Here is a 27,926-nt window from a genome sequence, read left to right as displayed (position 1 = left end):
GAGGAGGAGGAGAAAGGCTGAGGGACTGTGGGGACTGCCAGGCAACTCAGCCAGAGAGCATTTATCACTGAGAAATACGGGGTTTACTGTTTCCTGCCACACAGTCAGGAAGGGTCAGCCACCCACAGAGGTCATGGTGGTTCAGGACTTCCAGGCTCAGAGTAGACGATGAAGCTGGTTAGAGAGGGCTTGGATGGGAATGGGCTGCAGGGCCCACGTATGCCTCTTGCACAGAGGCCCTGGTCATCTCCGCATCATTCTGCTAAGGCGGACACACATGAAAACACTCTACCCTGAGTTTCCTACAACAACGCCAGAGACATCCAAACTAGGTGAGCATCCATTAGCTGAAACATTCAAAGAAAACGGCTGCCACGGGAATCAAAACCAACATCTGATCAGCATCGTGAGCCTTCGGGGGATGGGGCGGCGCTTCCTCACCCACGGAACACTAGACATCCCGGATTTGAAGGAAACAGGTCTCACCAGCCTGGGGTTAAAGTTAAAACCCATTTAAAGCAAGTAAATGAATGTATCTGGAAGAGCTGGAGGGTGGTAGTCTTGCTAGAGCCTGGGTCGGCTAAGAACAAGGCTGGCTGTCCCACGTGCAGAGCAGCAGACATGGCAGAGAGGATCATGGGAGTTTCTAGGAACTCAGAGGCCACAGGCCTCACACATGGCACAGATGTTATGGAGGGGGAGCAAATTCTGAGTGTGAGCGCCCCACGCTCTTTTACCCTTCAGAGATAACCCACTACGGTAGCCTTCTAAAACATGGCAACTCTCGGGCTGGCGAGATGGCTCAGCAGGTGAGAACACTGACTGCTCTTCCGAAGGTCCTGAGTTCAGATCCCAGCAACCACATGGTGGCCCACAACCATCCGTAACGAAATCGGACGCCCTCTTCTGGTGCGTCTGAAGACAGCTACAGTGAATTACACCGGAGCAAGCAGGGCGGAGCGAGCGGGGCCAGAGAGCAGCCACACATATGATGGCTCACGGCCATCTATACAGCTACAGTGTACTCACACACATAAAATAAATAAAATAAATCTTTTTAAAAAAAAATATGGCAACTCTTCCAGCTGCCAATCATAGATAGTGGGGTCCTGTCTGCTCCTGACTACCCACTCGCGCCCCTCACCCCACACCACCTTCTTCTCATCACTGCTGTGGCACCCAGAGATGTGTACAGTGGGGTCATGGGGTCAGCAAAAAGCCAGGCCAAGTCAGTCTGCGGTCGCAAGACCTGACTCGGAGTTCACAGCGCTCAAGTAGACTCTCCCACGCCTCCTAGCACCATATACAGAGGCTCCACCCCCAGAGCTGTCTCCTGGCCTGGGCACTCACGGAGAAACTGAGCATCTCCCCTGCTCTTCTAGAACCTTCTCCAACCACTGATGGTTCCTATCCCATACAGAAATACAGAAGGCCTTGCCATCCTTGAAAACTCCCAGGAGCCTCAGGGCAGCCCTGGTGAACTGCCCAAGTCTATGTCGAAGAACAAACACTTCTTCCTGGCTCTTGATACACTGCTTGGTCCCCCACCCCTCAGACGTCCAGTGAATGAACCTTTGACATTCCCAGATAGGCAAGCAGGTAGCGCACAGAGGGCCTTCTCCGTGGACCCCAGCTGTGGATCCAGGGTTCTCTCTCTCTCCTTCACAGCAGCCTCTCCAGCTACCAGGCTCCGCACCAACGTTTCCCAGGCCTCCTCCCAGAAGCCAGGGCCAAAGGAATGCGAATCAAAACAGCTCCAAGAAAGGGACAGCGGGCATGCGTCCACTGCCTGCCGGCCACAGCTGCCACAGGCCAAGCCCAGGCCCATTCCCACAGCTCAGCTCCACCCCACCCACTCTTTGCCTCTACCTCCGCCTTCCCTTGGACTCACAGACAAGGACAGGCATCGATGGGTAGCCAGCAAGGGTAGCCAACAGACAGTACAGATGCGCACAGCTGGCAGGACAAGCGGCTAGGGTGCCAGCATCCTTTGAAGACTGAATGGGCTTTGAAAAGATGTGTAGACGAGGGGGCAAGCCCAGGGGCTCTCTCCAGTAGCCCTCATCCAAAACCCCCTCTCCACCCGGCCAGAGTGCACCTTGCAGCTTGTGAGCGGCTGTTCTTCCCATGACAGCTGGAAGCCACAGACCGCTTCTTCCTTGGGGTTCCTATTACACAAGAGGGTCTGCAGGTTGCTAATAAGGGACAGTGGTTCTGGGTAATTATACCACACGGCTTATCAGAGTGGTCAGCACAGCAGCAGGGCTGCAGACGGACGGACTCCTGAGGTTCTACTAGGACACACTGGAGGTGGACATGAAACACGGCTGTTTAGGCAGTCCATTAGCCTAGGTATGTAAACAACCTGCCGTGTGTTAGGATCACAAAATACAGCCTGGAGAGGGTGGGAAATGCCCCAGTAGCAGCACTCGGGAGGCAGAGGCAGGTGGATCTCAATGAGTTCCAGGCCAGCCTGGTCTACATAGAGTTCCAGGACAGCCAGGACTGCACGGAGAAACCCTGTCTCAAAGCAACACAAAACAAGACAGGATAACAAAATACTTGGGGGGTGGGGGTAATCAACTGGCAAAGGGGAAGGTTCATTCTGGTCTACAGACTCATTCAATGGAGGGTTGGCACCATTGTTTCTGGGCCATGGGAACAGCAGAAACTCCAGAAAGGTGGAGGGGTGTACCAATACATGGCTCTCCAGGTAGATGGGAATATGTCATGAAGTTTACATACATGAGAGAACTGATCAAAGATGGGCCAGAGGAGAGCTAGAGAAATGGCTCAGCGGTTAAGAGCGCTGATTGCTCTTCCAGAGGTCCCGAGTTCAATTCCCAGCAACCACATGGTGGCTCACAACCATCTGTAATGGGATTAGAAGGCCTCTTCTGGTGTGTCTGAAGACGGATAAAGTGTTCTCATATGCATAAAATAAATCTTAAGAAAAAAATGAGTAAAGACTTGTACACATCCAACAAGTACTTGAGGTGACTGTGACAATTTTTTTTTTTTTTTGGTTTTTTGAGACAGGGTTTCTCTGTGTAGCCTAGGCTGTCCTAGAACTCACTTTGTAGACCAGGCTGGCCTCAAACTCAGAAAACCACCTGCCTCTGCCTCCCAAGTGCTGGGATTAAAGGCGTGCGTCACCATTGCCTGGCTAACTACAATTTTTTTTTTTTTTAGATTTTATTTATTATTATATGTAAGTACACTGTACCTGTCTAAAGACACTCCAGAAGAGGGTGTCAGATCTCATTACGATGGTTGTGAGCCACCACGTGGTTGCTGGGATTTGAACTCAGGACCTTCAGAAGAGCAGTTGGCGCTCTTAACCGCCGAGCCATCTCTTCAGCCCCTAATTACAAATTTTTAAGGACTGGATTTCCCAGGCTCTCACACAGCTGGTCAGGTGAAGCCCTGTGGTTACTTCAAAAGAAAAAGTTCTGTGTTTTTGTTTGTTTGTTTGATATTTATTTATTGTTCTGTAGCTCCGGCTGGCCGGGAACTCATTAAGGAGTCCAGGCGAACCCACAGTAACCTCGGCCTCCTCCCCAACGCCAAGTCCCGGGATGATAATCACAAGCCACCCCAAGCCCAGAAGTCCTGAAGTTTCTTACCAAGGTAACCGGCATGGCTGTCATGTGACTCGGCACTTCCAGAGAACAAGTCTGGGGGATGGCTCCTGTGCAGTCTCGGGAGCCTGAGGGACTCAGGGCCAGTGTCTGAGACCAATCTTACTAATGCCCATCAACTAACAGACAGAGGAACAAAACGCTACAGATCTCTATGTCACGGGGATGAACTCAGCCACGGCAGCATAGCAGAGGCACAAACACCATACAAAGAGAAATATGCCAGGTCCCAAAGGCCAACTCGTGTCACCCCAAAGCAGCACACAGCCATCTCGAAAAGGCAAGAACAGGATCTTAAAGAAAGCCGGGTGAAGGGGCCGGGGACTGCACAGGACCTCAATGGCACCTTGCAGGACAGAGCGGACCTGGCTTGCCCAGAACAGCAGCTGGGCAGCAGAGACCAGCAAAGGAAACCAAGCTTTCAAGACCAGTGAGTACCATGCACCTAGCACCGTGCACCTAGCACCTGCAGTCAGGGGCCAACAAGGCAGCTCTGCCCTCCACGGGGTGGAAGGGAGCACTCCTACTACAACACACATCCCACCTTCTTTCTACCCAAGAGATGCCCAGATCCTGCAGGAAGCCTCCCTGACTGCATGCATGCCTCTGCCTCCTAATTCCCACAGCACCATAAAAGCCACTTCTCACTGTTCCCAGCAGGAGTCGCCACACAGCTTTCCCAAGTCTGGACCAGCGACTTGCCTCTAAGAAGGGGCAGAAGACCAGACTGACCCCAAAAGAAATCAGCTCATGGCCAGTAGGGCAGAGTCTCTCCATCGCTGCCCACACTGCCAGGCGGGTGGGCCACTGTCCCGACCAAGGCTGGCGTTCAGCAACGAGCAGGCGCAGAACCCTGGAGTCTCACTTTAGCACCAATGGCGAAGCCAGAGCTCAAGGTTTTTCTTTATACTGGCCCGCTGCTGTTAAATCTCCCACACCTAACACGGTTCCTTCAGGAACGCCTTTCTTTTTTAAAGAAGTATTTATTCACACATCTTTAATCCCAGCATTTGGAAGGCAGAGGCAGGTGGATTTCTGAGTTTGAGCCGGCCTGGTCTACAGAGTGAGTTCCGGGACAGCCAAGATAGCCAGGGCTACACAGAGAAACCCTGTCTCGAAAAAACAAAACAATAGTAATAATAATAATAATAATAATAATAATAATAATAATAATAATAATAATAATAATAATAGAATTGTTTATTTATTTCATGTATGAGTACACCGTAGCTGTCATCAGACACACAAGATAAGGGCATCCAATCCCATTACAGATGGTAGTGAGCAACCAAGTGGCTGCTGGGAATTGAACTCAGGACCTCTGGAAGAGCAGCCGGTGCTCTTAACTGCTGAGCCATTCTCCCCAGCCCCCACTTTTTTCTTTTCTTTAAGTTTAATTACAGTATGAGTTTCAAGGCTGGGTACAGGTCACGGCACCTTCCTTACTACACCAGTCCTTGCAGTTCTGCCTCCCTCCGGGACCATCCCCCTGAGGAAGGCCACTGCTGTAGTTCAAGGGACATTCCAGCCACCAGCAAGGAAGCCTAGGAGGCGCTTTCCAGAACAACAATGGGGCAGGCCAGGAGGGACTCTCCAGGTGACTCAGCTCAGCAAAGGGAGGGTCCTGTCTGTCCTGCACCTCAGTTGGCCAATGTGTCCCTTGAATTCCCTTCCCCCGCCTCTTCCTCTTTAAAACCAGGCAGCATCCATCGGAAACTAAAGGAAACCTCCGGAGGGCTGGGAAGGAGAGAGCCCCCGTTACTACTTCCTAACTTTTTTGTCTTTTTGTTTTATGTTTTTATGGACCTTGAGGTTGAGCCTACAGCCTATGAAAGTTCTGGGTTCCAATCCCAGCAGTGCATAAAGCAGGCATGGTGGGACACACCTGAAATCCCAAAACATGGTCAGTGGAGGCAGAAGGATCAAACGTTCATGGTCAGGGGTTAGAGAGAGCGCGTCCAGTAGTTAAGAACACTTGCTACTCTTACAGAGGACCCAGGTTCAGTTCCCAGCACCCACATGGTGGCTCACAACCATCTGCAACTCTAGTTTCAAAGGATTTACCAGCCTCTTCTTTTTTTTTTTTTTAAAGATTTATTTTGTGTGTATGAGTACACTGTTGCTGTCTTCAGACACACCAGAAGAGGGCATCAGATCCCATTACAGATAGTTGTGAGCCACCATGTGGTTGCTGGAAATTGAACTCAGGACCTCGGGAAGAGCAGTCGGTGCTCTTAACCGCTGAGCCATCTCTCTAGCCCCTTAACAGCTTCCTCTGACCTCTGGGGGCTCCAAGCATGCATGCAAGCAAAATACATAAAACAAAACAAATAAAACAAACACACAAACCCTTTTAAGTTCATGTTCAGCTAGAGAGAGGCATTCCTTCTTGGCCTGGGACATGAGATCATGTGGCTCGCTAGACCTCAAAAGCAAGACTGACCTACCTGGGAACTATCCCTGGGAGACCCACAACACCCTAAGAACATCCAGGTTCTTGGCCTAGAACCACCGTTAAGTTCAATCAAATTGCCCATAGTTGGGGCCAGTGAGATGACCCAGTGGATAAAGGTACCTGGTACCACACCTGAGGACCAGATTCTGAGCCCCAGGATCCACACAGAAGAGCACCTGCGTGTAGTTGTCCTTTGAGTGCCACAGGTATATATGCTACGTGTGTGCCCTGGTCCCTCCCCAACTCCCACTCTCTGATAAATAAACAATGGTTGCAAATTTTTTTGTTTTGGTTTTCCGAGACAGGGTTTCTCTGTGTAGTCCTGGCTGTCCTGGAACTCACTCTGTAGACCAGGCTGGCCTCGAACTCAGAAATCTGCCTGTCTCTGCCTCCCAAGTGCTGGGATTAAAGGCGTACGCCACCACCGCCCGGCCTGCAAATTATTTTAATAATGCCAGAATGGCATACTTCCCCCTCAGGAAGGGCAGGGATGACTTACCAAAGCACACCACACTTAGCCAGGACCAAGATCTTTATTGTACATGACGTGGGCCATGTGACCAAATTCCAGCTAACAGGATGTAAGCAGTGTCTCATGCTGACTTCCAGAATCCTCCCATAGGAGAGCTTTCCCTCCTTTCTTCCATTCTGTGCTCTGGGACACAGATATGACAGCAGCCACCTGGCAGCCATGTTGGGCGAAGCCGTCACCTAGGATCCGGGGCCATCCAGGTTCCCGAGGGAAACCATGGGATAGCGCCAGCACAGCAGGCTCGATCGACAGAGCCCTGAGCTTAGACAGCGGCAGAGAAATAAACTTCCATCCTGTGTAAGCTCCTTGTTATTTGCCTTTTCCTATGACTTACAGACGGGTCTAATCCTGACTAATGCACCCTGTTATTTTTAGGCTGGACCCTCAGTGACCGCAGACCAGATGGTCACAGGAATGAAAGTTTTCCTCTCTTGAAAGGCAGTGTCAACCTTCCCTGCTGGTGGATGGGCTGCGCTGTAGACGGAGTCTGTTCTCAGGGTCGAGGGGAAAGGAGTCACAGCAGTGGGTGGTCACAGAACACATGACCTGTCCCACACCAGGGGCTTGGGAGCAACGGAGGAGACAGACAAGAACCTCCCAGTAGATCATCTCTGCCTCCAGTTTCAGGCTCTAGGAAGCTCGGAACCAGGTATCCCTTTCCCCACTGCAGAACCTGGCCTCTGATACTCCCAGAGGCAAAGGAGCTCAGAGAGTGAGTGCCTCTCTCTGTCTCTGAGGAGCCTTTGTAAGCCACAAAAGTCTCCTCCACAAGGCGAGAAGCAGTCATCAGGGAGAGAGGGGACCCAGGGTAAGCTGGTCTGCTCCAGATAGAGCTAGTACAGTTACCCAGAAGAGCCAGCGACTCCAGAGAAGCAGCTGTCTGTCCCCTTGGCTTCTGTCCTCTGAAGTCCTCACGAGAGTCCTGAACAGTGACAGCCTAGATTCTTTATGGTCAGTAGAAACTAGACTCTCTTGGGGAACCATGAGGGCACCATCTGCCCACTTTTCTGAAGGCTACCTGGGCCTCAGAAGGCCAGCAGCAACATACACAAGTGTTCAAGCTCCGCTTGCCATTCTAGCAACCCTGCAGGGACCCGAACCCCGTGGCCTCTAACCTAAACTCCCTTGTCGAGCACTGAAAATTTCCCTTCCGAAGCTAGGGAATGGCCAGTGAGCAGTGTTCACCTACCACACCATGCCCTGGGTTCCATCAGCACCACACAGAGCAGTGTGGTAGTACACACCTGGAATCCCAACACTTAGCAGGAACATCTGGAGTTCAGTGTGATCCTCGATACATACCAAGTTCAAAGCTAGCTTGGGCTACATAAGACCCTGTCTCAAGCCGAGCAGTGGTGGCGCATGCCTTTAATCCCAGCGCTCAGGAGGCAGAGGCAGGTGGATTTCTGAGTTCGAGGACAGCCTGGGCTACAGAGTGAGTTCCAGGGCAGCCAGGGCTATACAGAGAAACCCTGTCTTAAAGAACAAACAAACAAACAAAAAGACCCTGTCTCAGAAAAAATAAAATAATAAAATAGCGCGCGCACACACACACACTTCTCTTCCCCACATCCAAGATTCTAGGCAAAATCACACTCGATTGAGTTTCTCCAGACCTGGAGAAGCACCACAGTTTCTTTCTCAGCCTTGACTTGCTTTTATGTTTTAAATACTGATTGAATTCAGATAGGGTCCCACTATGTAGCCCTAACTGGCCTGGAAATTTCTTTTTCTCTTTCCTTTTTTCTTTCTTTCTTTAATTTTATTTTTTAATTTTTTGAGACAAGTTTTCTCTGTGTAGTCCTGGCCTGGAATTTGTTCTGCAGACCAGGCTGTCCCGGAGCTCCTCCTGCCTCTGCCACCCCAGTGCTGGGACTAAAGGTATGTGCTACCACCACCTGGCTTGCCTGTAAATTTCTATGTAGACAAGGCTGGCCTTGAACTCACAGAGCTCTGTGCCCCTCTCTACCTGGAATCCAAAGTTTGTGTCATCACATCCAACTGAATTTCTTTAAAATGTATTTAATTTTGTGTGTGTATGGGGGGAGCAGGGCAGAAGACAATTTGTGAAGGCTGGTTCTCTCTTTCCACTAGTGGCTCCTGGCATCCAGAAGCTACCATTAAGCCATCTTGTTGGTCCCTCAGCCCTGACCTCCTGTCAGGCCTTGGGGTTAGCCTCGCCTTCTCTGTGGGCCATCTTTGTTTCCGTGTGGATGGTGAAGGGTTGGACCAGATAGATAGCTGTCAATCATCTAGCAGCTGAATCTTTCAGACGGGTCAAGACTTCCTGACAGTGCAGTACTCAGCCAAACACATGGAGAGCCACGGAGTTGGCTTCTGGCTCAGGGCGGAACTGCAGAGCCTCCATCCCCAGACCTGCTCCACAGACCCTCCCAGGAAGAGACTCTAGCCTGATGGCCAACCTTTTTGGCTTCTCTGGGCCACAATGGGTGAAGAATTGTCAGGAGCTGCCCAGGGGTATCCAACCTAAAGCTTACAACTGTGAGATCACACACACGTCTATTGTGTCGTCATGGGATAAAAGGTGCCGTCTACAAATGGCACTGTCCTGAACTGTGCAACTTAGTTACAAAAATAAACAAAGTCTCAAAATCTGGTGTTGGATCATGTGATGGTTTGTATATGTTTGGCCCAGGGAGTGGCACTATTAGGAGGTGTGGCCTTGTTGGAGTAGGTGTGTCACTGTGGATGTGGGCTTTAAGACCCTCCTCCTAGTTGCCCGGAAACCAGTATTCTGCTAGCAGCCTTCAGATGAAGATGTAGAACTCTCAACTCCTCCTGCACCACGCCTGCCTGGATGCTGCCATGCTCCTGCCTTGATGATAATAGACTGAACCTCTGAACCTGTAAGCCAGCCCCAATGAAATGTTGTCTTTATAAGACTTGCCTTGGTCATGGTGTCTGCTTGCAGCAGTAAAACCCTAAGTTAGACAGATCATATTCACAGTTACCTTCCTTAACAGATCTCCCAAGACACAGACTCTTCCTTGCTTCTGTGTCATGACCTTCTTGGGTTCCACACCTGGAATCGCCTCCCCTGCCCTCACCCCCTCCACCCAACTCACCCATTACCACTTTCAGTTCATGCTCCAGTACCTATAACAAAGCCCCCAACCCAACCCCCCACACAGTCAATGTGTTGTTTATAAGTACAGAAGCCCATAGATTCGAACCCCTGATACATGTAGTTTCAAAACATCTCTTGAAGTGAGTGAAGATGTCTTTCACATTTCTTGCCCCTCCAGAACCCTCTGAGGAAGAGGGCTCTGGGCCCATTCGGCGGATGGAACAAACTGAGGTGCAGAGTTCCCGTCTGAAAAGCCCCTTAGCTGTCTCACAGGACACAGAGAAGCACGGAAGCAGAGAACATGATGGGCCGGGAGAGTGTCCTTCCCAGGGCCACAGCCTCCCACGTGCTCCTGGAAGCAGATGCCCAGGCATTAACAATAGAGCTAAAAATAGGCTGGTCCATCTTGAGGACAGTGGCTGAGTGAGTGGCCAGCTGCAGGAAACATCTGCCTCAGCTTTAGAACAAATACAGGGAAGTCACCACACTCCAGGGTTCCCCTGCTGGGGGACCAAAGGGCTGGAGTGGAGTCAGAAAACTTTCAAGCCTGGGAGGAAGTATTGAGAAGATGGCTCCATCTGTCTCTCCCTCCCTCCCCCCTTCTCTCTCTCTCTCACCCCCTTTCTTTCCCCCTCTCTCTCTCACTCTTTCTCTTTCTCTTTCTCTCTCTCTCTCTCTCTCCCCCTCTTTCCCCCTCTCTCTCTCTCTCTTTCTCTCTCTCTCTCTCTTGATCTTGCTCTCTCTCACTCTCTCTCTCGCTCTCTCTCACACTCTCTCTTGATCTTGCTCTCTCTCGCTCTCTCTCACTCTCTCACACTCTCTCTCTCACTCTCTCTCTCTCTCATTCACACACACACACAGAGACACACACAACATATATGAATATACACGTACTCACACGTGTGTACACATACTCTCTTGTGGTACACATACTCACCCGCGGTAAACACACGCACACATGTGTACACACACGCACACATGTGTACACACACGCACACATGTGTACACACACGCACACATGTGTACACACACGCACACATGTGTACACACACGCACACATGTACACACACACTTTCAGGTCTATACCTAAAGCAGGAGCTCAGCTTGAACCCTTCCTTCCCAGGCCTTGCCCCTCAACGCCTAACACAGGCACAAACACACGCGTGTTGACCCTCCTCAGCAGAGTTACACCTCCCTCAGACGCCAACATGTACCTTAGAATTGAAGCCAACGGTGCTTTAGAGAGTCCATTCTGATCTCTGTTAACAGACGAGGAAACTGAGGCCTGGTGGTAGGCAGAGACCTGCCCGCATTCACCAAAAGTGGGAATTGGGATGGGACCAAGAGTCTCCTACCCACCTGTCCCCTGTACCTCTCCAGTTATCCGCTTGCTTGCCCAGAACCAGGGATGGCCCTGAGATGCGACACACAGCTGTTTCTGGCAAGTGGTGAGAACAGCTAGCTCCCCATCAAAAGGACCTGGGGGAGACTCAAGGAAGAACTTCCAGTTGCCTCCTCCAGACTCTGACTCCCTAAACCCACAATGCACTGCGCTCTCCATTGTCCCAGGAACAGCACCATCAGCGGGCCTTTGTAGAGATCACCAGTAACAGAAGTACAGAGCAGAAGAGCATCTCACTACGAGGCCAGAATGGAGTCTTGGAAATCCTACTCACTGGTGGGCAGCCTCTCCGCCGGCAGGCCTAGCCAGTCTGGAAGGCCCAGGGGCTCTCACCAGCCTGCTTCACACTTGGTCTTGCTTTCACTCATTCCGCAGCTTCCTGCTCAGCCCCGCCCCTCTCCCCCCATGTAGACCAAGGGAAGCTTCTACTTAGCCTTCAGGTACATCCCAGGGTCTGGCCAGAGCTTGGTACAAAGGGGTCACTTGAATGAACAAAGCTGGAATTTTTTTTTTTTTTTACAGAACAGAAGGTTGGACTCATAGGAGTCTCTTGTGAGAAGTATCAAGACAATTTTAGCCTGGGGTGGGAAAAACCAAACAAAATACTACAAGTCTACCTATACTACAAGTATACAAGTCCCTATACTACAAGTCTACCTTGTGTAACAATCCATTGAAAATGACAAGCAGTAGCCAGGTGGTGGCGGTGCACGCCTTTAGTCCCAGCACTTGGGAGGCAGAGGCAGGTGGATTTCTGAGTTCGAGGCCAGCCTGGTCTACAGAGTGAGTTCCAGGACAGTCAGGGCTACACAGAGAAACCCTGTCTGGAAAAAACAAAAAAAAAGAAAGAAAGGAAGGAAGGAAGGAAGGGAGAGAGAGAGAAAGAAAGAAAGAAAGAAAGAAAGAAAGAAAGAAAGAAAGAAAGAAAGAAAGAAAGAAAGAGAGAAAGAGAGAAAGAAAGAAAGAAAATGACAAGCAGAGGTGTGCTCAGCCCTGGACCCCACACAGCCAAGGATTGTGAGGAAGGATCACAGAAGCCAGAAGCTGTGGACAGTGGAGAGGTAGGTGTTCTGTCTGAGACAGGCAACCACTCAAAGGTGGGTCTCGGCAGCTTGCCTGAGCCCCTTGGGCTTCTTCTCCTGAGTCACGCCCTCCTCTTTCACAGAGGGGCTAAAAACCAATCGCCAAGCTCCAAGCTCCACATGCACACCATCATCCATACCCACCGGAGATGTAGAAGGCTCTGAGCAGGATTTGAAAGCTCAAGCAAATCTTTCGGTTGTTGTCTTGCGCTCTCTCTCTCTCTCTCTCTCTCTCTCTCTCTCTCTCTCTCTCTCTCTCTCTCTCTGTGTGTGTGTGTGTGTGTGTGTGTGTGTAGGTTTGCAAGAGTCTTTGTGTGTGGTGAGTGTGTGCATACAGGGACCCGAGGCAGACACTGACAGACATCAGGTATTTTCCTCAATCACTGTATTCAGTGGAGGCACTGTATTCATTGGCTCGGGATCTATCAGTTGAACCCAAAGCTCTTGATTTGACCAGTCCACTTAGCCAACTTCTTTTTTTCCCAGAGACTCCATGAGTCTGTTTTCCAAAAGGCCAGTCCAGCCAATGAGCGTCAGTGCTGGGGATTCATCTTCACCTCATATCTATAATGACAAGCCTTTTACCAGTTGATCATCTCCTCGGCCCTGATTGGTTTTTGTTCTGCTTTAAAATTTATTTTATGTAAATAAGTCTCTATCTGCATGCACATCTGCATGCCAGAAGAGAGCATCAGATCCCGGGATGGATGACTCTGAGCCACCATATGGTTGCTGGGAACTGAACTCACGACTTCTGGAAGAGCGGACACTGGCTCTTAACCACTGAGCCATCTCCAGCCCCTGGTTTGGTTTTGTTTTAAAGACAAGGTCTTGCTTGTATAGTCCAGGCTGTCCTTGAACTTACTATGTACCCAAAACGGCCTTAGATCTCCCAATCTTCCTGCCTCCACCTCCGACATGCTGAGATTACATTTTTCCATCACTCCAAGTAACCAACAACAAAATTTCCACACCAGACAGTATCATAATGGGTTCTAGCTGGGTTGGTAGGAGACAGGGTAAGAACCACGGCAGGTGTGCTGGAGAGACGGCTCAGTGGGTAAAGTACCTGCTGAACTCTCAAGAGGACCTGGGTTCAATGCCCAGCATCCACATAAAAAAGCCTGGTGCACCTTTTATCCCCGCCCCAGGGATACGGAGACACAGATCCCTGAGGCTTGCTAGCTAGCCACACTGTCTCAACCAGTGAGAGCAACTGAGAAAGATAGCCACCCAGTGCTAACCTCTGACTTCCACACGGACACACTCCACGGACACACCCCACGGGCAAGAAAACATCTGCATTGGTATTGAGATTGACACTAGTAAACTTGAAGATGAAAAAATAAATAAAAAAAGACCAGAGGATGTGGAGTCCCCCTAGGACAGCACAGACATTGAACAAAGGCCAGCACCTATCTATCACAGGACTTCAGTTCTGTAGGCATGCTTCTCAGGGTCCCTGGTCCCCAGCATCTTTTTTGTTTGTTTGTTTGTTTTTTCAAGACAGGGGTTCTCTGTGTAGCCCTGGCTGTCCTGGAACTCACTCTGTAGACCAGGCTGGCCTCGAACTCAGAAATCCGCCTGCCTCTGCCTCCCAAGTGCTGGGATTAAAGGCGTGCGCCACCACCGCCCGGGGGGTCCCCAGCATCTTTATTCCAGGTTACCCTGACGGGAACTCAGGAGACAGCATGCTGCATTCCTTGGTGGAATGGTGTTTTGTGGTACAAAAACCAGTGGGTAAAAATGTCACAGCCATGGCAGGTAGTAAGGCAGTGTCCCACATGGGCTAGCCTGTGTCCCCTGTAGACATAAGCTCACGGTGACAAAATATACCAGTGTTGCCAGACGGTGGTGGCGCACACCTTTAGTCCCAGCACTTGGGAGGCAGAAGCAGGCGGATTTCTGAGATTTCTGAGTTCAAGGCCAGCCTGGTCTACAGAGTGAGTTCCAGGACGGCCAGGGCTATATAGAGAAACCCTGTCTCGAAAACAAACAAACAAACAAATGTGTATATATATATATATATATATACATATATATATATATATATACACACACACACACACATACCTGTGTCATCTAAGAGCGTCCTCAGCGAGGCAGTCAAAGTTACCCAGAACCTCAGCTTTTCAGTATCTCTGAGCCTACCCAGTTCAGCTGCCCACCCCTGCATGAGACGGGTCTGGAGGACCACTGTAGCAGAGCTGCTTATGAGCCAGAGCCAAACTGGCTTTTTTTGAGTCCAAAATCTCAAGGCATAAAAATTACTTAGATGATAAATGCAATAGTTGTAATCCACAAACTGGGGATCTGGCTCAGTCAGTAGAATGTTTGCCTAGCACACACACAAGGTCCCTGAGTTCAATCCCCAATGCCACACAAACTGTGTATGGTGGTACAAGTTACAAGTCTGGAACTTGCAAGGTGGGCAGGGGAATCAGATGTTCAAGGCCATCCTTGGCTACACAGGGAATTCAAGGCCAGCCTGGGCTACAAGATCTACCAGGTGTAATGGTATACTCCTTTCATCCAAGCACATAGGAGGCAGACACTGGTGGATCTCTCTTGAGTTTGAAGCCACAGAGAAACCCTGTCTGGGGGTGGTTCTTCTTGCCCAGTTAAGCCAGGATTTCCCCAAAGGCCTGCAGCTGATGTTACAAAGCCATTCAAAATGTAACAGAGAAAGATCCCTAGTTTCCAAACCCTCTGCTCACTTCTAAGAATCTGCTCTAACCAAATGCCTCATTGGGTAGAGGAACCTGACACCCAGCCTGACAAGCTAAGTTCCGTTCCCAGGACCCAAAAGGTAGAGAGACCCAAGTCCGGAAAGTCATCCTCTAACCTCTGTGGCCACGCCATAGCTCGCTTGTGACTCCCAGCAGATGCAGGCTGGTCTACCTACCAAGTTCCAGGCAACCAGCGCTACCTAGTGAGACCCGATCTAAAATAAATAAACAGAATCCACTGCTGGCGTCAAAGAAAAGTGTCCCCGGGGGACTAAAACATCTCTCGTTCCACCCAGGAATTGATGGGCCGATGGGCCTTCTCCATGCACTTGACCAAGCAACAGATCCCAGCCCGCTGAATGCAAAACCAGAAATGGACACCCAGCAGGCTTCTCCTGGACCAGACATGAAAGGACCTTGGAAAACCGAAACAATATCACTCCAGCTGAGCACACACGCAACCACCTCTGCCAGGAAACAATTCGCCAGCAAGCGGGGAGTGTGGTATCTGGGGGCAGGGATACCCAGGCGGTTTTCTCATCTTTCCGAATACTTTTTATCGTCTCTGATTTTCTTGAGGGTTGAATTGGTTTGGTTTGGTTTTGTGGTGCTTGAGAAAGAACCCCTGACATTATGCATTCAAAGGTAAAGTCGGCTCCATTTTCTCCACTTATGTTCTTATTTTCTCCATTTCTCCTACCACAGACATAGCCCATACACAGTAAGGCCATTGGGACAAGCAGCCATGATTCGCTATCAACTTTATAGCCCAGGGCATGCTGGTACCTCCCCTAGAAGCGGGTCCACCCTGGAGTCCCGTGGACAGACTCATAAACACCTTCCTGTAGGAAAAACCAGGACCTTGGAAGTCAGCAAGATTTGGGTTTTCTGCCAGCGCCGTCCTGTTCCAGAGGCCTGGTCATGCCCTGGCTTCTCTGCACCCCATTTCCTGCAGGGTAATGAGGGTTAAATGGGGTCATTCTGTGCTGTCTTGTCCGGGTCAGTGTTCTTCACAAAGGCAGCCCAGGCTCCCCAGAAGAAACTGGACACAGGGCAACCACGAAGCTTGCTCACCTCACAGCACTGGCCTGTCACTGGCCCAGACCACAGTCACACAGCTTCTTGAACCCCACTGATGGAATTCCAGGCAGGAAAGGTGGATGGCTTATTCAGACAGGAAGTGAACTCGCCCGGATGAAAGACGGGCCAGCATTCCATCGGGAGCCCCCACCTGCTAGTGACCCATGGGGTCATGGGAGCCGGGAGTGTGTGGACACATGGAAGCAGGGGAGGAAATAGGATTTACTGCAAAAGCCAGGCACAGGGCAGCCCCCTGGGCAGGGAAGTGATTTCATTTCACACTCTGTCCTCTTTGCTTCCGTCTCTGGTGCGGAAGGGACTTAACCCTGAGAAGGCCACGTTTCTCCAAGTCCAGGCCAGCTCTACACAAGCTGGGAGAAGAAAAATCAGGCTTTCTCCTCTGCCCGACACCTAGTCATCCCATTTCACAGATGAGGAAACTAAGGCTCAGAAAAGCCAGAGACCCTGAGCTGCAGGTGATGTTAACCACCCATCGGGGAAGGCTCCTGAAGAAGGCAAGGAAACTAAGCCTGACAAGAAAGCAAAGGAAGCATGTGGAAAGGTGCCGTAGCACGGATTCGAAATTCCTCTGGAATGGGGAGCCTGAACCTTGGCCCCTTCATGATACTGCACCATCATCTTTAAGAGAAGAAAACTGAGTTCCCATAGCAACAGGAGCCCAGGCCAGGTCTATGCCCTGACACCAGCCAGATCTGGGCCCCTAGGCTCCAGCCTCTGCCCCAGAAGCTCGAAGCCTGAACTGAAGCACTCTGTCCCAGGCCAGAATCTCTTAGACAAAAAAAATAATGCTACCTGGGGCTGGAGAGATGGCTCCAAGGTTACGAGCACTGGCTGTTCTTCCAGGGGACCAGGATTTGATTCCCAGCACCCACGTGTCTGCTCAAGTCTGTAACTTGAGTCCCAGGGGATCTCCTGATCTCCTCTGGCCTCCCCTGACCTTCACTAAGCATCCGTAAATAGACATACATTCAGGCAAAGCACCCGCACACAGCGATAGTTATCTGGGGTTGTTGATAGCTAACTGGACTACACCCAGAATTAGCTAAGACCTTGGCAGCTGGGCACACCTCTGAGGGGTTTTCCTGACTGGATCATTTGAGGCCAGAAGACCCACCCTATAACTGGGCCACCGCTTCGGTGGCAGCCTGCATACGAGGGCATGGAGAAGTAAATGTGGGCATTTGGCCTGATTCCCCTCACCCTTGCCAGCAAGCTCCTCTTTGACTGGTAACAGAGCCTATTTCTTCAGGATTCTGAGGTAGACTGATACCCTGAGATGATAACCTCAGGGACTGAACAACTATTGGAGTTTTGGACCTTCTGTTCGGAGACTAACCAGACCACAGCCGGTAAGCAATGCCAATAAATCCCCTTTACATAGAGATAGAGACAGAGATTCTCTTTCAGTTCTCTTCCTCCAGAGACCCCTGACTAATACCTGCCCAGAGAATAAATAATAAAAAAATTTAAATAATAAGGATGGCCAGCCAGGCTGAGATGACCCTGGCCAGATCCACCTACATGTCCCCAGACACCTGCCTGCTGGGCTCTTGTTCCCTATACCCCACAGGCCACCAAATGTAGATGGGTGGCAGAGCATACTGACACGGAATTCCAACTGGAGTGGCACCTAATGCCAAGCTCACCCCACTGATCAAGACAAACCATGGCCCTAAGGCCCTGACAGGCTAAGCCCAATCCCTGGCCTCTCTCTGCCCTTTCAAACTCTGGGCCAAGAGAGCAGCAGAGAGGGGCGTCAGGCAGCATGGGAAGATGGCGGCTTGGTTTCTTCTCCTCTTCCTGTTTATCTGTCCTCACCATCCTGAAGCTCTTGGCACTGTTTGTTCAAGGAAAGTCCTGCCAAGAGGGACATCCTGCATTATGGCCCTTCTGGGCTGGGCTTTCCCTGTGAGCCTCCTGCTGGGGGCTCTGAGGGCCATGTGCCTGCAGGCCCCTGCCTGGCGCTGAGGCTCCTACATAGAAGGGCTTTCCACAGCAGCTGTGTCGAGGAGGGGCACCTGGGCCTGGAAAGACAGGCCTGGCTCCACAGTGTCTCCGTGTACAGATGGGCAGAGGTGGCGATAAGGACTCCAGGCAGGGACTTAAAAGTTTGCTCTGAGCCGGGCAGGGGTGACGCACGCCTTTAATCCCAGCACTTGGGAGGCAGAGGCAGGCGGATTTCTGAGTTCAAGGCCAGCTGGTCTACAGAGTGAGTGCCAGGACAGCCAGGGCTACACAGAGAAACCCTGTCTCGGAAAAACAAAAAGAAGAAGAGGAAGAAGAGGAGGAGGAGGAAGAAGAGGAGGAAGAAGAGGAGGAGGAGGAGGATAAGGGAAAGGGAAAAGAAAAAGAAAAAGAAAAAGAAAAAGAAAAGTTCCATGGCAGCAGAGGCTGGAGGGTCCTTAGTTCAAGGCCAGCCTGGGCTATGTAACAAGACTCTCTCACAAACAAAACAAGGAGAACAATAATGGCCCAGAAAGAAAGGAAATTCTGGCAGGCACAGTACCCTCTGGAGGAACCCTGAGGACACTAGTGTTTGAATAAGCCAGAAACATGAGGAGGGGCACCGTGTGGCTCTGTGTCTTGTCATCCCTATAAGCAGTTCACCACAGAGCCGAGAAGCAGGACAGTGGCTTCCAGGGACGGAAGAGATGGTGTCTCATCGGCACAGAGTTGCTGGTTGAGAAGATGAAGTTATTCCAGAAAGGCTGGGGACATGGCACAGCTGGCGGAGCATTTGCCTAGCCTGCACAAGACCTTGGGTCATTCCTTACCACCACAGAACACCAGGTGCGGTGGTACACGTAATCCAGAACTGGGCAGCTAGAGACAAGAGGAGGATCAGGAATCCAAGGCCAGCCTCTGCTACATAGTGAGTCTGAGTCCAGCCTGTGGTAAATGAGGGCTTGCTGAAAGACCGGCAGACAGACAGATAGACACAGAGAGAGACAAACTGAAGCCTGACCACCTGCCCTGCAGGGACCAGGGATGGGGAGAGGGAAGAGGAGGAAGAAGGTGGAGACTACTTCTGAGCTGGCACGTCTATTCCCACAAGGCCTAGAGGCACAGTTCCCCTCCCCCACTCCAGCCTGACCTGGAAGTTGCAGCCTCGGTGGGGGTGGGGGAAGACTAGGGAGTTGGACAGACTGAGTGACACTTCACTTCCTGTTGTAGGCCCTCTGTCCGCTCCTCAGCTTCCTTCTTGGTCAAACAAGGATTTCCCAGCCTTAGCAGCCAGCCACTCACGCCTGGGCATCTCTCCTACAGAGCTGAGCACTTCTGGTCCTCAGAAGACACAAGACAGCATTATCCCAACGCCCACAGGTTAGACACAAGGTACGCATCCACCCCAGGAACATGGGGATGCAGTTGGTGGCTGCTCTTATAGAGGATTCAGGTTTCGTTTCCAGCACCTACACGGCAGCTCCTAACCTTCCAAAGCTACAGTTCCACGGATCTAGTGCCCTTTCTGACCTCAATGAGCTCCAGAAACTCACAAATGGTGCACAGACATACACACAGGTAAACCCTCATAAACACTGGGGGAAAAATAGCACACCTTAACTGTAAGGACCACTTTGTACTGATGTGCCGTCTGGGCTGGGGTTCGTTCCCATGTTTATAACCCAATCCCTTTCCCCAGGAAGGCCACAGCATCACACGCAGCAGCACAAGGACAGACTGTGGCTCAAGTCTGAACATGGAGTGGGGAGGGACAAACTAAGCCACCTCACCCCCACGGGAGCATGGCCGTGCCTGACTAAGGTCAAGTTTCCAAACAGGCTGGACCACGGTGGAGCAGAGAACATCTGGGCTAAGCCTATCCCTGCCGTGCCAAGTCCTGACTCCCACAAGAAGTGGGCTAAAGAGCCACTACATACAACTTCAATAGTGCCTTTATTCTGCCCCTTATCTGAAAGCCAACAAAACAGCCTGCCCAGGAGTCAAGGGTGACCTACTGAGACAGACATGTAGAATCACTCTGGGCTCAACTGGGAGGTCTGGTTACCCCAATCCATTCACCCAGCCCCAAGCCACTGATGTACATCGTCTGCCCCCATGATGTAGGTAGGAGGGAGCAAGCAGTGTGGCAGGAGAGACCAGGACCTCAGGGCTCTGCCATCCCCCCTGGGCTGGCAACTTCTGGGCCTGACCCTACTTCCCCACAGCAGCAGGGCTCACTGCCCATGGCTGGCTTTCTGGTGTCTTTTGTATTTGTGCTTTCTTAGGAACCCAAGGCTTTGTGCCTGACAGGCTCTTACAACCTAGCCCTACTCAAAGCACCTCCTGTCTGCTTCCTAGTTAAATAAAACCTGAATTCTAAGGCCCTTAGGTCTATTACGCGTGTGTAAGTTATGTGTAATATGAGTAACGTAAACAAGCGAGTGCTTTTCGGCTCTCTGAGAAGGCGGAATCTCTTTGAAAGGGAATCTGGGGCTGGGAATCTGGGGTTGGTCAATAGAACGTTTACTCTGCAAGCAGGAAGACCTCGGGTGGGATCTCCAGGGCAGCATAAACTGGACATGATGGTCCATGCCTGTAATCCCAGCACTGGAAAGGTGGAAGCTGGAGAATGAGGGATTCAAGGTCACCCTCCGATACATACTAAGCCAAAGCCAGCATGATGTACATCAGACTCTGTCTTGGTGGGGGTGAGAGGCATCAATCTACAAGCGCACACACATGGTTTGACTGCCATTATTTGAAGTTTTCACAATTAGAAAATCTATAGAGACAGTGAGTAGACTCGTGGACTGCGGTGTGGACACTATTACAGGGTACCTCGTGGTACAGGGTGTCTTTGGGGGTTCGTGAAAACGCTATATAATTAGACCCCGGTGACAGGTGCACCATCTGAGAAATATTAAACAGAAGCTGCTGAACTGAACACCTCAGATGGGTGCACTGAGATTTGTGTGAATTATTCTCAAGCCAGGTGTGGCAGCACATGCCTAAAATCTTAGCACTCAGAGGCAGGAAGGTCACAGTAAGTTTTGGGCCAGCCTGAGCTATATATTGCAAGACCTTATGGAAAGAAAGAAGAGAGAGAGTGAGGGAAGGAGGGAGAGAGGGAAGGAAGGAAGGAAGGAAGGAAGGAAAGAAAGAAGGAAAGAAGGAAGGAAAGAAGGAGGAAGAAAAGGGTCTATCTCAAAAATGTAGGTTAAGCTGGGTGGTGGTGGTGCACGCCTTTTAATCCCAGCACTTGGGAGGCAGAGGCAGGCGGATTTCTGAGTTCGAGGCCAGCCTGGTCTACAGAGTGAGTTCCAGGACAGCCAGGGCTACACAGAAAAACCCTGTCTCGGAAAAAAAAAAAATGTAGGTTAAGCAAGGCCAGGCTGTGGGGTTCCTCAGTGATAGCCCCATCCCATCCCCATCTGGTGTCCTTAAATTACAAGTCAGCCCAATCCATGTAAACAGGCGGCTGATTAGATAGGTGGCAGCACCTGGACAGTCATACACACACACACACACACACACACACACACACACACACACAAACAACCAGGACTCCTGCCTGAAAAAGCACTTCACACAATAGCATTATGACACTAACCTGAATTATTAAATTAGGAGAACCACGCACAATTAGAAGGGCAAGGGCTGTGTTTACTATCTAGGATGGAGGAAGAGACCACTAAACTTCAGAGTGCCCAGAACTGACTGTCAGGGATTTGCTAGTGCCATCTGTGCTGCAGGGCCCCTTCTTACAGAGGTGCAGGCAGCCCAGCCCTCCACCCACACACATGCCAGAGAGCATTCCTGCACGGCGGCTGCCCCAACCAAGCACTCCTAGAAGAGCTGGGCAGAAAGCGAGCAGTTTCTGTCTGTGGCTTGCAGAAAAACCTCCGCACCTGCTCCTGCGCCTCGCACACCCCAAGGCTCTTCCGTAGCCCAACCAATTGGCCTCTGCAGGACCGTATTCCTTCTAGTAATACTTCACAGATATAAGAAACGGGGTGGGAAGCCTGCTGGTAGCTGCTGACTGGACATATTCTATTCTAATGCTTGGTCAGGCTTGAACTACCTACCTATCTATCTATCTATCTATCTATCTATCTATCTATCTATCTATCTATCTATCTATCTATCTATGGCTAGGCATGGTAGCAAATGCCTGTAATCCCAGGTCTTAGAAGATTGAGGCCGGAGGATTGCCCAGGCAGAAGCAGTCTGAGCAGCTATTGACTTCCAAGCTGCTAGCCAGGGCACTTATTAAAGTGAGATTCTGCCTCAAAACCACAAACAAACAAACAAAGAGGAGGCTAGAGGGATAGCTCAGTTGGTAAAGAGGTTGCTACATAACCCTGAGGGTCTGAGTTCGAATCCCCGCAACCATGTAAAAGCCAGACCCAGTAATGCGCATCTGTAATCCTAGTCCTACTCCTATGAGGGCGCCTGCTAGTCAACAGAGACCCTGCCTCAAACAGAGCAGACTCCAAGGACCAACACCCATGGTTTTCCTCAGACCGACTAATGCGTGCAAGTAGGCACTCGAGAAAGCATACGCCCACACTCACAGCGATGGGGATAGAAATATAAATACCAAAGGCAAGATCAGAGAGAGAGCTCATGGGTAAAGCACTTTCCTTCTAAACACGGGAACTAATCTTGGTGTGTGGTGTTGTCCCGCAGCTGAAGAGGCAGATTGCTGGGGCTCCCTGGCTAGTCAGCCTAACCAACTTGGGAAGCTCCAGGCCAGTAATAAATCCTGTCACAAAAACAAGGTGGAGCCAGGCAGTGGCGGCGCATGCCTTTGATCCCAGCACTTGGGAGGAAGAGGCAGGCAGATTTCTGAGTTCGAGGCCAGCCCGGTCTACAGAGTGAGTTCCAGGACAGCCGGGGCTATGCAGAGAAACCCTGTCTCGAGAAAAAAAACAACAAAAACAAAAACAAGGTGGGTGAAGCCTGGCATGGTGGTGCACGCCTTTAATCCCAGAACTAGAGAGACAGAGGCAGGCGGATCTCTGTGAGTTCGAGGCCAGAGTGGTCTACAAAGGGAATCCAGGACGGCCAGGGCTGCTCACACTGAGTAACACTGTCTCGGAAAAACAAACAAACAACAACAACAAAAACCAAGGTGGGTGGAGCCTGAGGAAGAACACCCAAGGAATAGCATTTGAGGTTATTTTCTGAACTCTGCATTCATGCCTAAGCACAGTGACGTGTGTGTGCATGTGTGAGTGTGCGTGTGTATGTGTGTGTGTGTGTGTGTGTGCGCGCGAGCGCCCGTGTGCACAAGTGTGCACTCACGAGCATGCATGTAGAGAAACATTTTTTACCCATCTGCAGTACAGGTGGTCAGAGCGGGCAAACAACTAGACCACCACCCAAGCTGAAGCCCATGAGAGCCCACAGAGGCGAAGCCTGATGCACACTTCTCTACAACCCAGTAACTGATGTCCCAAGATGGCCTTTTGCCATGGATCCTTGAGCTTACTGACAAGTCGTGGGGGAATCAGGCTGAGCGCCCCCCACAGGAAGCTCCAAAGATCCAGGAGCCCCCCCCCACTCCCATTCCCATGGGTACCATGGCCACGAGGACAGGCCCAGAAGCTAGAAGCCAAAGCAAGCAAGGCTTAACCCACACCGAAGACCATGGCGGGCCTGAAGGTCTTCCAGGTCCTACCACCAGAGCGAGGCACTGTAGGGGACCACCCCCTGGGAAGGAACCAGAAGGATCCGAAGATGGAGGGTTCTGCTACTGCTACTACTGGTGCCAAACCAAGAGCTACTTAGTGACCAGCGAGAGAAGAGTTAATTCGGTTGTGGGGGAGAGGGATCTAAGTCCAGGAAAAGGAAAAGTAGAGGAAATTCCCCCTCTGCGCTTTCCAAAGAGAATCTTCCAAAACACCCCGGTGTCCCTGTCCTCTACTAGGGGAAGGGAAGCCTTAGGCAGGTGGGGGTGAGTAGATCAAGCGTGGCAGGCCACTTCAGGACACTCACCATTCTGCCTCTGGAGACCCATTTCCCCAAGAATGACAGTCATCCACTTCCAAATCCCCTCCTCCTTGGGAACTGCTAGGAGCCGAGTCTCTCCCAAGGGCCTACCCGGTAACCAAAGGCCAGAGCGTGTCAGAACACTGCGGCATACAGGGAGCCCAGACACCACACGTCTGTTGCACAGTCGCCCTAGTGGCAGGCCAGACTGGATCCCTGTGCCACAGAAAATGTCCACAAGAAACATATGAACAGCTGGAGCCAACCCATCTCGGCCCCATCAGTCCCTGGGCTGGGATAAGTCAACTAACCCTTGCCAAGTGACCAACTTACCTAAGTGACTGACTGACCACCCAGGCAAACTTGGTCCTCCAGCTCCGCCGACCCCCAGGCCCCCAGGCAGCTCATGATGGAGTGTGGCGTAATTCATGGCTGTGCCTTGCTTGCCTGCCTCCTACCTGATCAGAGTCTAACCCACTTCTAAATAGATACCTGCACTTCATCGATGTATGTGCACAGAGTATACACCAGCATGTATGCCCAGGCATGGAGGCATGGAGGTTGACACTAGATGACTTCCTGAATCACTTTGAGACCGGGTTTCTCTATGTAGCCCTGGCTGTCCTGGAACTCACTCTGTAGACCAGGCTGGCCTCGAACTCAGAAATCCACCTGCCTCTGCCTCCCTAGTGCTGGGATTAAAGGTGTGCGCCACCACCGCCCGGCCTGAATCACTTTCTAGTTTACGTTGTTTTGGAGACCGTGTCTCGCTAAACGGGGTTCTCAGCAATGAGTCTGGCCAGGAGTCCTCCTCTCCATTTGCCCAGCACTCCACAAGACTGAAGCCAGCTCTTGGGTGGGTTTTATCAATGGAATTTACACATGTGCTTGCATGAGACCCAACTTTACCAACTGAGCCATGCATGTGACTGCTGGATCCTCTGTACTTCGGATGGAACCCAAATCAAAATGACATTTGGTCCTTGTCCCCATTCAACATAGTGCAATCCTTGGCTTCTCTGGTGTCAATAGCCACTCTGCTAGAAAATGCAATCCTAAAGATGGCTGTAGCACTCACTGTCTCCCTACAACATCCTGTAAGCCAGACAGTCTCTAGCCATCTCTGTACACACTGGCCTTACGTTACTGGACACTCTGACAGGGGAATCCCTCTCCCTAGCCTGTTACATAAGGAGAATAAGCCACAGAGATGTTAAGCGTGCTGCTGGAGGCTCACAGAGCTAGGACAGGGATTCAGATCGGAGGGTCTGCGATAGAACTGTATTCTTCAAGTCAGGGTAGCCGGACAGGGGTGGCGCTTTTTCTTTACCAAGTCCCAGACAAAGGCCTGGTTGGGCAAAGTTGCAGAGCCAGCTGCAAGTCAAGAGCCTACAGCTCCCAAGTCTCAGGCCCACCCCTATGCCATGCTGGCCACAGGAAACATGCAAAGCCTGTCTCCAAATGCCTTGCTATGGGAAAGGCAGGGAGAGGCAGCGCTGCCCACCGAGAGGCCAGAGCCATGATTTGGGGCTATTCTTAGCGAACCACTGGCTCTCCTCCCAGAGGCCCAGCAGGCAAAAAGCCCAAGCTTCCACATGCCCAGCCTGCCACTTCCTGACCCTTTCAGAGGACCCCAGGACAAGGAAGGGAAGAGAGAGGACAGAGGGGGCTGTCGCTTCCAACAAAGAGGTGCTCGGTATCTACGTGCCCCGATTTGCCCAGGCTCCTGGCCAAACACCTGGTTGCCAAAGAGACTCTGGGCAGTCCTGCGGGCTGATGGAAAGTCACTAATTTGTCATGAACTGTCTTCCAGTTAACCCTCCAGGGAGCTGGGGCTAAAGATGAAGTAACTGCCACAGTAAGCGACTGTGGAAGGTCACAAGAGCATTTGGTGTCAAGCTGTATCAGGGGCAGGGCTGGCTCCCAAGGTGCCAGGCTGGGCAGAGGAGACATGAGAACAGGCAGACTGTGGGAGACTCTGCTCTACCCACACCAGAGAGAGGTAGCTCTCATCCCAAACTTCCACATATCTCCTGCCGGTATACAGAGACAACTACTTAAGGCTCAGAGGCTCAGGAAATTTCAGGACAACCCCAGAGCCAAGCAGTGCACAGTGGCGCAAAGTAGCAGGAAGGTTCAGAGAAGTCCTAGGGACACAAAAGCATGTCAACAAAGGCTGAAGTACCCCAGGCAGACACACTCAGCCCTGTCACTGAGCAGGCAGGAGGTTGCACACCTTCAGACTAAAGCAGAACACCGAGCCCTTCTGGGGTCATCTAACCATCTCCACCGTGGGATAGAAATAAACCTACAATGAAGCTGGGGCTCAGTTAGGTAGAGTGTTTGCCTAGCACGCATGAGGTCCTGGGTTCGATCCCCAGTACCCTATAAGCTGGGTGTGGTGGAGCATGCTTGAGGCAGGAGCATCAGGAGTCTAAGGCTAGCCTTGGCTACATAGTGAGTTCAAAGCTAGCCTGGGATACATGAGGAAGGAAGGAAGCCATGCCACACAGTATCGATGTCTGGCTCAGTTGCCAAGACCACAGTCCCTTGGGACTATGTCTCAGTATCTACAAACTAACCAGACCCTAGCCTTGACTAGCAGGTGCCTCTGGCAGGAATACGTGCCCCTGCCCACCAAAGGCAGGGCACCACTGGCTCCCTGTCTGAGAATCCTGAGACCCCGTATCAGTTTAAACGAATGTCTGCTGTTCTTCGGTGGGTCCACCTCTCTGCCTATTTACACACCTGATGGCCCAGCAAACTGCACACACGCCAGGAACACACGCCTGTCTCTAAGTGTCTGTGGCTATCACTAGCCCTCACGTGTCTATGTGCCTGTTCTCAGATAAATATGTCCAGTTCTTCCCTGTGTCTGCCCACAGGGCTATATACACCTGCATATGAGCTCATGTTCCACCCACATGGCTCTCCCTCCTGTGCCTTGGGTAGCTCCCACTAGAAGAATAGTGCCTGAGACCTTGGACTCAGATACACTCCTACCTCCTGCAAGGAATAACAGGGTCGGAGTGGAGTCCCAGACACTACAGAGCCTCAGAGTAGGGTCAGAGTTGTCCCAAGCCCCACCCTGTCCACTCCATCACCAGAGAAGGGAGAAGAGTGGGCCACCTCAGGCCTGTCTGTCCCCACAGGAAACCGCGTCTGGCCAATGCCTCCCACCCTCCCCTCCAGCCCCCACGATAGAGACTCTTCAAAAAGGAAGTCGGGGCTTCCTCCTGGAAGGCTGGCTCAAACCTCAGCTGCCCCAGACCTGTGCTCCATCTGACTGGAGAAAACAAATGGGTCTTTAGACACCCCTCACCCAAGGCAAACAAAATATGGGGGTGGGGTGGACACAGAGGCAGGAAGTCCTTGCCAGCCCTCCTACCCGTTGCCCGTCCCCTCAACACCCCCTCCACCCCCGCAGAGGTGCAAAGAGGTCCGGATTTGTAATACTAATAAGGAGGGTAGGGTTGCCAGCACCGGGACATTGAAACACATCTATTTGCAAAGTCTCAGGCTACCCCAAGCCAGTACCCAAGCTGCACCGGTTTTTTGCAATTCCCATGAGGAGCCTCCTGGCATTTTCTTCTAAGGCTACCAGCCCAGGGCTGGTATCAAACTCTCTATCAGAGAACTGGGCAAGTGTTTCTCTCTTGTCTTCCCTTGCAGGGCAGAGCCACATGAGGACAGAGCCCTTCCAAGTCCTCCCACACACTGTCTGTGCATGGCCCGGAGCCCACATCCACAGGTGCTCTGTCACTGGTTGTGGGCAGCAGAGGACCGGCCCAATAATCTCTGCCATGGAAGACCAGAGATGCCTCAAACTTGCCCGGGCCAGGCTTTTGTGGAATCTGATTTCCAAAACAAGGGCAGCCTGGCCACTACAAGAAACTGAAACAGCCAGTCTCCCAAACACTACCATTTCTAGTAAGTCCATGTCTTTTTTTTTGGGGGG

At 51.3% G+C, this 27,926-nt stretch overlaps 1 protein-coding gene across 4 annotated transcripts in view; it reads right to left on the bottom strand.

Annotated features, from left to right (window-relative positions):
* Positions 1–27,926, bottom strand: part of Pald1 (phosphatase domain containing paladin 1) — a 67,332-nt gene that overhangs the window by 38,461 nt on the left and 945 nt on the right. The gene's annotated exons all lie outside the window — the stretch shown is intronic.

This window comes from Mastomys coucha, unplaced genomic scaffold, assembly GCF_008632895.1.
Source record: "Mastomys coucha isolate ucsf_1 unplaced genomic scaffold, UCSF_Mcou_1 pScaffold3, whole genome shotgun sequence".
NCBI classification, from domain to species: Eukaryota; Metazoa; Chordata; class Mammalia; order Rodentia; family Muridae; genus Mastomys; species Mastomys coucha.
Note: the sequence above shows the minus strand (reverse complement) of the source record. Positions and strands in the feature narration are given on the sequence as shown.